Consider the following 12,993-nt stretch of genomic DNA (forward strand, 5'->3'; position numbering starts at 1 on the left):
GGTTAAATTAACTCCTCTTGAGTCTGTGATATTTATAGTTTTAAGGCTTTCTGCTGGGCTTTCACTTTTCACAAGAGGGCAAGTCTAACATAGAAATCATCTATTTTTTCTAACCACATCTTAGCATGCCAGTAATTTAGTCTCCTGATTTCTCATATAAAGGGGAATGGCTAAGAGATTGATTTGAGAGGTAGCAGGGAAGCAAATTGGTCTCTGGTTGCATTTCTCAATAAGAGTCTTACATTTCCTTTTAAAAAAATAGCTACAAACTTTCGACACCTATTTAGTTTGCCACCTTCAGTGTTCTGCTTTATTCATTCTCACTCGAATCCAAAGTCAATCTCCTCTATTTGCTTGGCTTTTGTCAGATAAGAATAACAGGTAAGGAATGGATTATCTCTAGACTTCAGATCTCCTTTTACCATAAACACACACAGACACATGCATGTGTGCGTGCATGCGCGCGTGCACACACACACACACATTTACACGGCACATTTTAGAACTTTAATTTCTTGCCTATACCACTCCTAAAACTTCCTTAAGGAAAAGAGCTGATACATTCACTCTCAGTAAGATATGACTGAAAAATCCAAATTCTTTACTGTTCAATCATTAGATATGAACCACACTTCTTTAGAATAGGGACCTTGTCTGTTTTACTCACTGCTATATCTTCAGTGTCTAGGGCAATGAGTAGCATTTAATACATGCTCAATAAATGTTTGTTGAATGAATACATGCATTCAAGATAAAGTCTTTAGGCAAGTCCAGCAGCTATAGGCATCAGGGGAAATTTCTTTTTGTTGTCCCTGAAATACTTCTTTCAAGACTGGTTGTAATTTTATATAGGACCACACATGTAGTGAGCGTCCTTCCCTGTCAGCTGCCTGCCCAGCTTCTCCATCCTCATATTAAAGAGTGTAAATCTTCACCTCTACCCTGAATCTAAACACAGACCTGATGAACCTCGCTGGGATTATTACAAATGCAGTATATTAGATGAGTTTTGGCAAAGAATGAATTGCTAATCCTCTGAGCTCCCCAATCCCACCAAGCCTCACAACTACTGAGGGTCAGGCTAGGCCTAAAGCAGCACAGAAGAAATTTCTGTGGGGGTGCATGGGATTGATAAAGGAAAAGTGGTTCTGTGTTTCTCCTAGGAGCACCTATATAGAATCTTCTAAGGATTTAAATAGCTGTATGCAAAGGGACAATACTGAGGCAGCGGATGTGGGATATAACTGATTTAAATGTTTATTTTTGTGCCACTGACTCTTGACTCCTGAATTGGAGGAGCCAAAGAGAAGAAAATATTAAGAAACCTCACAGCATTGATCCTCCCATGCTGTATGAGGAACTTTCTCTATTGCTGTGTAAATAGCAGTAAATAGTCACAGGACTGGCAGGTACTCACAAAATAGTCCTTTATTTCCATACTGACTGTTGGGATGAGATCCACCCTCCTGCACCACTGTGAAGCCTCCAAGAAACAAAGATACTAACATTCAAGTTCAGTATTTCCTGGCTTAGATTGCAGCCATGTAAGCCAAAGTTTCCATACCAAATTCTAATCTTGAGGGTCTATTTGTCACCCATATATATGTGTGTGTGTATTTATATGTATGGTATATGTGTATATATGGGTATAGAGCCGCCTGCCCAACCTAGCTTTCAGTCACTGACACTCCCTCCCTGTCTTCTGGGCTGAGCATTGACAGCAGGAGCTCTTAAATGAAACCATTTCACACACACAATGCAAAGCCTTGAAGTCCCTGTGTGTCTGTGTCTGCTTTTGTCAAGGGCAGCAGAGCATATTTGTAAACATGTGGCATGGAAAGAAGATCCAGGCAAAGACAGCAAGCCCGTGGCCCACCAATTTCCTGTTTGTCTCTGACATTACGTTACCCCTGGCAACTAATGGGGGAAATAATCTCCAAGAGAACAGTACTTCTTTTCCTTATTATAAGTTCAGAGTTTGGCAAGTAAAATAAATTAAAACCTTCTAACTGCCTTCTTAATTACCAAAAGCTTTTATGTCCCTGTTCCCCTCCTCATTAACTTTCCTCCTTCCTTCTCTTTCGAAACAGGAGAAAAAACAATAGAAATAGACACCAAGACAGAGATAGAGAGATGGATGAACAGAAAGAGGGGTGGGGAGAGGGAGTTCTTTTTCAGTATTTTGATCTGCTGAAAACTATAATGCATTGAATTCATGCAGGAGAAACTTTTTTTTAAATAATTTTTTATTATGTTATGTTAGTCACCATACAGTATATCCTTAGTTTTTGAGTAGTGTTCCATGATTCATTATTTGCGTATAACACACAGTGCACCATGCAATATGTGTGCTCCTTAATACCCATCCCCGGCCTATCCCAATCCCCCAGCCCCCTCCCCTCTGAAGCCCTCAGTTTGTTTCCTGGGGTCACATAACACCTGCTGACCTACAGTGAATAAGCTTCATTTTAATATCATAAAAATGACACAGCTGGGTAGATCAATGTATCTTGGATGACTTTTTTTTTTTATCATACAGACAGACAAAAACAAGTCACATAAATCCATTCATTCATTCAGTTGGCACTTGCTGCATAGAAAGCATTATGTTGGACATGTACATTCTTACTTTATTCCTTTTCAAGTAGCGTTGAACCCACTGGGAAGTGGAACACTGAAAAGGTGAGATAACTTGCCCTTGGTCACATTATGGTAGATTCAGGGCCTGTTCTGTTCGATCCCAAAGCTGGCATGCTCCTGACACTATGCGTTCGTTCCATATTGAGATGCCTAGTGTCCAAAGTAGTGCAGAGATAAAGTGTTAGGGATTTTGGGAAGAGTACCCCAAAATAAGGAAATTATCACTAAGAAACTGAGCAATTAAATACTTAACTATCTTGTTCACTGTTCTTTTAGTGAGCAATATGCAAAAAGAAAGGAAGAAAGGAAGGAAGGGAGGAAGGAAAGAAAGGAGGTAGGGGGAAAGAGAAAATTAGAGACTGCTGACTAATAATGATCTTTCAGAATCTAACACATAGATTAGTGCAAAATGGAGAGTATTTAGTAAAAATAATTATCTGACCTATGTTTAGGCTTATGTTCATGTCACACAAAATAAGGAGCAAAATCTTATTTTGGAGTAGTGATTTTCAGGCCACTGTGTCATAAACTGCATGGAAGTCATTTCTTAATAAATGACTGCTAAAAAGATTTCATCTCCATACCAATTTTAGTATATGCCATCTCATTGTCAGAAGTCCTCAGACAATATTACCTTAGATATTCAGACCTTTGATAACTATTTGTACCTTTTTATTTATTTATTTTTTTTTACCATCTCAGGAATACCTTCGTATTCTGGAAAGTGCTCAGATTTCTCATTATACTAGCCAAACATTTAAACATTCTGTTAACTGATCAGCCATTTGTTCCACAATCTCAGCTGTAGGTAATGTCTTTTAAATCTTTTACATTATTAAAAATTTGATTTGGGGGAACCTATCCTTACATTAGAATCCACTAAACTTTAAAAACCAATTATGTTCTGTTTATACAAATCTTTTCTTGGTATTAACATTGCCATTCATACTTCAGATTGCTGTAGTACATATGTTACTAAAATCAACTCACAGAGGCGCCTGGGTAACTCAGTTGGTTCAGCATCTGCCTTCTGCTCAGGTCAAGATCCTGGCATCGAGGATCATGGGTCCTGGGATCAAGCCCCATATAGGGCTCTCTGCTCAGTAAGGAGTCTGCTTCTCTCTCTCCCTCTGTGTGCTTGCTTGCTCTCTTCCAATCTCTTTCTCTCCTTCAAATAAATGAATCTTAAAATCAACTCACATCATTAATTACTTATTTCATGGAGAAAGGACGTTTATCAGAATATATCTTAATTTCTACTCATATTAGTACTCTAAATTTTACATAATCTTTAGTTTCTTTAATTTGTTTAATTTAGCAGAGACAAATTTACTATGATTTAGCTCTCTTACTTATACAGGCTCCTTGCCAGAAAAAGCCCTAGCAATGTTTATAAGGTCATAATAATTTTTGTGAAATTTACAATGGTAAGAAATTTTAACTGAAATTGATTAAGACTGCTATCTCTTTCCATCCTGATTCGCACCCTCCGCCCATGTCAGGCCATACTGCAGTGGCCACAAACATGTGTGGAATCTGGCTAAAGAGTAGTTAGTTATCTTAGGGATACTTTGGGTTTAGTGGAATACATTTATGTGGTTCACAGTTACTTTCCTATACAGGTACAGTAATTGCTAACTGACTGGTTGCACAGATGGCTTTTCCAGAAATCCTAATCCTGACTCAAAGGACAGAGCCAGAGGTCCTTTGATTGTCATCAATTCAAAGACCACGGTGACTACATTGAATAACAAAACTTAAAATACCCTGAAATCCTAAGGTTCTCTATGAAAGACACTTGGTAGAGATTTTCCCCAAACAGTAGTCCCATCTTATTTACAGGGGATGTATTCCAAGACTCTCAATGGATGCCCGAAACCAGGTAGTACTGAACCCCATACAATAATGGGCTCTTGAGCAAGAAGGGTTTAAACTATGCAGGTCCATTTTTTTATAGTATAGTACTATAAATGTATTTTCTTTTATAATTTTCTTAACATTTTCTTTTCTCTAGCTCACTTTATTGTGAAAATATAATATATGACATTTATAACATGGGAAATATGTGTTATCAACAGTTTATGTTATCAGTAAGTTTTCTGCTGAACAATAGGCTATTAGTAGTTAAGTTTTTGGGGAGCCAAAATTTACACACAGATTTTTGACTGTGTGGAGGTTTTGTTCAAGGGTCAACCTTACTTTGTTTTTTCCTATACATATCTACTTGTCATAAAGTTTAGTTTATAAATTAAGTACAGTCAGTGATTAATAATAATAACTGATAATAAAATAGAACAATTTTAACAATATACTTAAATAAAAGTTATGTGAATGTGGTCTCTCTCCCTCAAAATATCTAAATGTACTATACTCACCCATCTTCCTCTTGTGATGGATGATATGAGATGATAAAATGCCAACATGATGAGATGAAGTGAGGTGAATGATGTAGGCATTGTGACGTAGTATTAGGCTACTATTGACCTTCTAATGACATGTCGGAAGGAGGATCATCTGCTTCTAGACCACAGTTGTCCACAGGTAACTGAAACCACAGAAAGCAAAACCACAGATAAAGTGGGGCTACTATATTTGACAGCTGTATAACATTAGTAATAATGAATGTGTAGAGCTAAGAGAGACTTTAAACTATTGGGGGAAAAGGTCATGTTCAACAATGCTAAAGCAAAGACTAAATTCTCTTCCTATTCTCTCTATAGAAAATAGTACAAAATTATTATAATATGAGAGAATACAGAGAAAAAATAGGCACAGACAATAAATTAATAAAACTATTATGCTTCTTCTGGCATTTTGATGCTAAATGTATTTATAACCTTGGAAAAATTCGAAATTTATTGCAATTTTCTTGTTTTGTGTGTATATATATATACACACACATAAAACAAGGAAAAAATATGTATATATGTGTATATATACATATATATTTATATCGTGAGAAATATATATGTATATATATATTTCTCACGATATTTAAAGGTATCTCCAATTGTATAAGCTTCCATACTGACAAAACCTGGATTCAACCTTGTAGGTTTAGGTTTCCTAAACCAAAATAATTCACCTTATTTTTCTAAGAAGATTAGAGGTTTATTTCAAGTTCAGTTACCAAAAATAAAGGTTTGTTTAAATTTTTCCCTCTTTATTTTCATTAGATTCTACCAAGGTGATGGACATTTAGAATGTTGTTCTTCACATGGCAATTCTGTTATGCTGCTTCATGGCCTGACAAACTAAATCAAAGCAAATGGTGTAGAAATTTGCAAGGATTTGGTTTTGCCATCTATTGAGTGACAGTATGAATTAGATTGCCTATTCCCTTTCCTCTGGTCTCTTTGGTTATACATTTTGCTAAGTGAGAAAAAAAAAAGAGACAGAAAGAGACATATCACAAATAATATGCAGCGATTACATAGTATATATCTTAACTTAGGACAGACTTCCAACTTCTCTGTGGTTTAATTTCAAAAATTATGTGGTACCACTGATACATGCCTCACAGGGAAATTCAGAGGGTTGGTAATATAATACCAATAAAAGGGCCTGGAAGAAAAGTGGCCCCTAAGAGTGAGGTGGTATTATACATAATGTGTCCTGAGCAAATGGGATTATTCCAGAATGGCTGCAGTCCCTTAGTTTTGTGAATAATCCTTTAAAAGCAAAGAGATAAACCCCTGAGGTTAAGTTACAGCTTGATGAAATACTTGAAATGACCAAAATTGGAGTTCAGACATTGATGTACTTCGGAGATACGGAACAGCTACAACTACCATTTCTTACCCTTGTCCAGAATAACGTCTTATTATTCTGTCCTCTGTAAATTGGAGCTTATTAGGCTGAGCGACTTTTTGTATACGTTCTACGGCATAACACGGTGGCTGCCGCCAGATAAAAGGGGTGCTGAATATGTTTTCGTGCACCACTGGCCATAGGCTTAAATTTTTAGTTATTTCTATTTCTTTCCTACCTACCCAACGCCTTTGTTAAAATAACAAAACACAGAAGTTACCACTTTAAACATTTACTCATTTACTTATAAAATGGCAATACTGAGAACAAATATCATAGGAGTAAAAAAATTTAATACAATTTAAATCTCACCAACCAATGCAAATTTAAATCCTGTTCTAACTCATTCAGGGCATTTTCCTAAATTCAGAGTCATTCAAAGACACACTATGGACTCTCAATACGTTGGTGCGTTGGAACAACCTTGAGAGAAACCCCTCTCACAGAAAACAGACTCTGAACTTCCTTGGGAGGTTTTGAAGTGCCACTCCCAGCTGATCAGAGTCAAAGCATTACGTTGCCTCCTTAGGACTTCTGATTAGTTCTTAGCTCACTTGGCAGGGGTTTCCAGATTTTTACATCTTTTTGCTCCATGTGGCCTGAGGTAGAAAAGAAATATCCATCTCAGTATATAAGTCTTTTCAGGAGGCAACTCTGCCCAGATTACCCAAACATCTCAGGGCTTTCTTTCTGGGAAGGTGTTTGTTTTTTATTTCTGCTAATTTCTCTACTTTGGAAGAAATTCTGTCCTTTACAATGCTAACTGGCATAAAAGCTAATATGCACTAAACTACCTTCTTTTAAAAGCTCTTCAAGCTTTTTCTTTTTATAACGATTTCTTCCCAGAAGCTTCTAGCACTAACTTACTTCTTAAAGGGACCTCAGATGTTTATCACAGCCTTTATTTTAAAAAATGACTTGCATAGCATACTCAAGTTTTGAAGGGTTTATACAAGTTTCCTCTCTTAAGTAAAGAGCCCTTAGTCTAAACAAAAACTCAAATACCGGGATTTTCTTGATAAGCAGAAAAATTACATTTCTGGAAAGTGTTTAAATTCTACTTGATAATGCAACTCATTCCCACCAAAATAAAATGAATATTCCTACGGGTATTCTGTTATGAAAATAGGTTTCCTTCTGTCTTTCTTGGTAAGCACGAATTGTTTTGACAGTTCTTGGTAAGAGAAAGGCAGCTACATGTATAGATATAATTTTCTTGGATGCAAATTTCTGTTACTTCCCCTACCTCCCATTTGCAATTATGTGTTGCTTTATGAAGCACCTGTGACACTGTTAACTTTATTTCTCCAAATAAATAGGGTCATTTATTCTAGTTCTGCTCCAATAGCTTGAAAAGTTCCCATTAAACACCCAGGTATCTTCTTAATTAAAGCAAATGCTAAACTCTTAAAGCCCCATTGGAAAATTCCTCTGATGTTTCACACAGTCGCCAAATCAGCAGTGAAGGCTTCTGTTTAAGCTTCCTTAAACTACAAAGGCATTTCTTCAGCTGTGAGCCAGGTACTTAGCTGGTGTAACTTTTCCAAAGAATTCCAGAAGTAACCCTTAGCTTCTTGTGTTGGAAAAATATCTCTTATTTATATGAAGAATCAAAAGCTATAAATGAAATCTAGTCTTAGGAAATTATTCCTGGAAGTTTACTGCACAATATTTTGTTGTACAAAAACCCAGTTTCAAAAGAAATCCATCCTTAATTGGGAAAAAAAATCTTCATGTGAATAGTGAAAATGGTCTAGCCTGAAGCTCTTAAAGGGGCAACATCTCAACTGGTATTTTTTATTGATTCAAATAGCCATGACATCTGGCATAATTCTGGTTAACAGAACCAGGCAGTTGTTTTTGAATTACCTCTCCACTTAAATAATGCCAGATGTGTTTCTTTTCAGGATGTTAACAAAGATTCCAGATTCAAAATATGTGAAAAGAGGCATGGGGTGTGTCTGCTTCAGAGTTGTCCCTACAGGTGAGCCCACTTTTTATTACTTCTGTTCTAATAGTCAGAGCCATGCTTCATATAAAGGAGGCTAACGTTCGTGTACCTTCCCAACAGCCTCCTCCTGTCTCACTGTCCTGAGTTGTCCCTCATGCCAATCCAGCCTTTATACCCCTCATGCCAATCCAGCATGTCCTTCATGCCAATCCAGCCTTTATAAAGTTATCATCTGAACATGTGAACTTGGGTGGAAGATCTTCAAATGTTCTCCATTTCTCATAGGAAAAAGTTCAGAGTCCTTAACACGATGTTCAAATCCTAATCTGCTTTGGCTCTTTCTTGATGGGTCTCCTAATGTGCTGCCCTTCTCTGGTAGCCTAGCACCCCACCAGTCTAAACATCTTGACCTCTCCAAACTCTGCCCCTTGACTCAAGCTGCTTTTATTGTCTGAAAGTCCTTTCAATCCATAGATATGCTTCAGGTATTATTTCTTATAACACCTTCCCCAAGAGACACCTTCTCAAATATTCCTACATGCAAAAAAAATCTTTCCTTCTTCCACATCATATAGCATTTATAAATGTTATGTGCATTTATAAAATCTATTTCATGATGCCTTATGTGGCTGTTTAAATATGTTTCTGTCTTTTCCACTCATTGTAATCTAGGACACAGAGAGCTCTGTATCTTACCCATTGCTATAGGCTCTTTTATAACTTCTTCCCATTACTTCCCCATCCAAGGCCTAGCAAAGCATATACAACTGTACACAATTGTGTGTACACACACAATACCAAAATACAAATATATAAAAGGATTTTTTTCATCAGTTCGAGCTGCTATAACAAAGTACTATAGACTGAGTGGCTTATAGAAACAGACATTATTCCTCACATATCTAGAGACTGGAAATCTCAGATCAGGGTGCTAACATGGTCCAGTTCTTTTTTTTTTTTTTTTTAAGATTTTATTTATTCGATACAGAGAGAGAGAGAGTACAAGCAGGGGGGAGCGGCAGAGAGAAGGCAGGGAGAGGGAGAAGGAGGTTCCCTCTGAGCAGAGAGCCCGACGTGGGGCTCGAATCCAAGATCCTGGGATCATGACTTGAGCCAAAGGCAGACGCTTAACTGACTGAGCCACCCAGGCACCCCAGCATGGTCCAGTTCTGATGAGAACCCTCCTAAGGGTTGCAGACTGCTGACTTCTCTTTGTATCCTCACATGGCAGAGAGCATAAGGGAGAAGCCAGTTTTCTCATGACTCTTGTAAGGGTACTAACTCCATTCATGAGGGCTTCATCATGAACTCATCTAATCCTAATTACCTCCCAAGGTCTCACCTCCTAATACCATCACATTAGGGGATAGGCTTTCAACATATGAATTTTGGAGGGACACAAACATTCCATCCATAACAGAGAAAAAAGTGAAAATTATGTCTTCTCCCACTTTCTGTCCCCCATTCCTCTTTCCCAGAGGCAACCTGACCAGGTTCTTATGTATCCTTACATATATTTTTCCCCCACGCTCTCTTTCTTTCTCTCTGTCTGAATTGATCATGGTGTTTTGTTTCAAAATTAGAATGTTTGCTTGATTTGGAAGAAATGCCAGTTTCCCTTCGTTCATATAACTACCAGTAAATTCCTAAGATAATTCCTAAAATCTTTCAAATATTACCTGCGAAACGAGTTCTCAGAGTGCTGCTCTACAGCTTTGTCTTCACTGTCTATGCTCACGCACGCACGGTCAGATGATATTTGCCCACTGACAGAGTCTCTGTAGCAGAAAAATAATAAAGTCCATAAAATAAAATTATCTTTTGAGTACCTACAATTTAGCCAATCTAGCACTTTATCTGGCAGTCTCTTTTGTTATATTAATCCACACAACAAATATACTGATTTTTGCCTCTCATCCACAGGCATAGATGCAGACTGAGGATTAAGACTATAGGGCTGGCCGGTAACTGGAATGCAATTCAGCTCAGGTTTATCAGACTCCAAATTCAAGTAGAATCTCAAATCATGGAATTGTATGACTCCATTATTTGGCTCTATCACTTTATAGTTATTTTCTTTCTTCCTTCCTTTAGCAGTTAGTCTATCTCGAGTTATGTCATTTCCATGTTTCAGGTTGCCACAGGATTATTATAAAAATAAATTTTATATAATCCAAGGAGTATTTCCAAGTAGTTTTGGAAGGAAAAAAAAAAACTGAAAGTCATCCTTAATATCCCTCCTTAATTTTAAAGTCTCTAGGGATAAATTAAAAAGTCTCCTGGAAATTCATGCAGTAAATTTGTCCTAAGAATTTCAGGGTTCTAGGCTTGTCATAATAGCAGCATGCAAGCTGATTCCTTACGAATACCCCCAAAATTGATAAAGTTAATGAAGATACTCAGAAAATAAAAACTGGTACAGTGCAGTTGAGCTTTTTATTTGCCTGAGTTAATTGTCTCAGAATCCTTTTGAGCTTGTCTTCATCCCTTCCAATTTTTCTGGTATTATGTTGAGATTCAAATTTTTTCTGATTTGAAACTTAACAGCCATAACTGAGACACAAACCTAATATTGATGTCTTTTTTTGTCTTTCTTTCTAACTATGAGACTATAGTTAAACAATTAAATGTTGATTTAACAAATTCTTCAAGAAAGTAAAAGCAAGATAGTAAACTAGAAAACATACTGAGTTCAGTCTCAGAATAAGACATGGATTAAGCCTTTCTTTTTTTTCTTTATTTAATCTGCTCATTCATTCATTGAATAGACTAAATCTACTTGGAATATGACAACAGAATAAGTAATTATTGTGTATTATTATTACTGTTATTATTTTGCACCTTGGTCTCTTTATAGAGAACATTCTGGCAGCTGAGGAATCTACAAGATCATTTCAAGGACTAATATTCCACTCTATTTTTTCCTTGAGAACTTGTGACTTTAGACTCTGTGCAACCTGGGACTGCTAGAAAGAAGAGGGTTTTGTGAAAGGAGCACATGGAGCTCCCTATAGGGTGATCTTTTCAGCTTTACTGCTTCCTTGAGTTCTCAAATTGTGGTGGTGACTGAGTCCTCCATGCTGCCTGGTCTTTGATTAAAATAAGACCTTTGATATCAGGGGAAATAAAGAACTGAGAGTTCTGGCATGGAAAGCATTTCACATTTCCTTTGGAGCTATGGGAGTTGGACTGGGTTGTGGCATCTTGCTTCTGGTGATTTGATGACACCATCCATTTTAAACAATATCCTTCTCCTCCCTTCATAGCACTGAGGAACAGTTCAGGACATCATTGTCTTATCTGAAAGACGCAATGACTACCAGGATTAGCTCTGCTTTGTTATAACACTTATATAAAAGGCTTTAAATATTTAAATGCAGATATAATGGAGGGCTTCCTATAATCCCCACATCTGGTTAATAATCAATTAAGAAATTCTGATGGCAAAATATATAAAATCTATTACTATTATAATAGTTTATTCTTCGAAATAGTTTGCACAAGAGCAGTTGATTTGGAGAGGAAGTAAGACATTAATTTAAAAGACTAAAGAGATATTTGACCTTCATGGTTCTTCAAGCTGGCAAACAGGTCATCCAGATATATGCTTATTCAGGAAGAACTAGAACATCCACGGGAGAAATCACTTCCCTGAGAATAAGGTTGATTTGCAACACATTAAATTCTAACACTGCAAATTTGCTACAGGTATGGGATCATTCTTCACATATTTTATACTATCTTTTATCCATAGTCTGAATGTTCTGCCAAGCATTTATTCAGTATCATTAAATTGATAAATGGTCTTCAAGATATTTCCCACAATCATTCCGTAAACTCTGCTGAAATAGCCTTTCCCAGAATGGATAGCAATGAAAGGGGTTGGGATGCCAGTCAAATTTTAAGATTTAATCAAAAGAGAGTTACATCCATTTAAGGCTATAACTTCTATTTGCCAAAGACAATTTATTTTTACCTATTCCTTTGGATTTCTTAGTTGTTTTGCTGAAAATGAATATATTAAAGCTGTACAACCATAATAAACTCAGGTGGGGATGTAGTGGAAGCATGCTTTAAATTTAATAATTGACTGCTCTTCATGGAGTTACCATGACAAACTACAGAGGTTACAAAGCTGTGGTTTTTTTTTCTGTTGTGTTTCACTGTGTTTTCTCCAGTGCAGTTTGATTTTTATCACTAGGGTGTTGACATCATTTCCTTTCTAAGTGGCCATTGTTTAACACTGGTGGAGAAGGACAGGAAAGGGGCAATATATTTATTTATATAAAAAGCTCTAGTCAGGAAAATGTTTTCTTGGGTACTTTATTTCCTCATTGTCAAAAGTGAGGTTCTTATAAAGAGATAATGACAGTATTTTACATCTAACACAAAAGCAGGGTAGTTTGTTTTTGTTCATGAAGATTTACTTACCTCTGCATCACTTTTGATAGACAATCTTTCTTTTGGATATTACTTTTTATCCTCTCATAAATTCCAGAAAGATATTTTGACATGAGGATCCCCTGAAATTAAAAAAAAGAAAAGAAAAGAAAACCAAAAATCAAAGACATTAAGGTTTAGTGAAGATTGAG

The 12,993-nt window shown here is 36.6% G+C and overlaps 1 long non-coding RNA gene across 2 annotated transcripts in view; it reads left to right on the forward strand.

Moving 5' to 3' along the window:
* The window catches only part of LOC125281010 (uncharacterized), a 333,364-nt gene that overhangs the window by 192,686 nt on the left and 127,685 nt on the right, over positions 1 to 12,993 (forward strand). For both annotated transcript variants that reach the window (XR_007187984.2, XR_008958625.1), the window contains exon 3: positions 8,358 to 8,434. This is a non-coding gene — a long non-coding RNA (uncharacterized LOC125281010). The remainder of the gene's footprint in view (positions 1 to 8,357; positions 8,435 to 12,993) is intronic.

The sequence above is a fragment of the Ursus arctos genome, unplaced genomic scaffold (genome assembly GCF_023065955.2).
Source record: "Ursus arctos isolate Adak ecotype North America unplaced genomic scaffold, UrsArc2.0 scaffold_11, whole genome shotgun sequence".
Lineage (NCBI taxonomy): Eukaryota > Metazoa > Chordata > Mammalia > Carnivora > Ursidae > Ursus > Ursus arctos.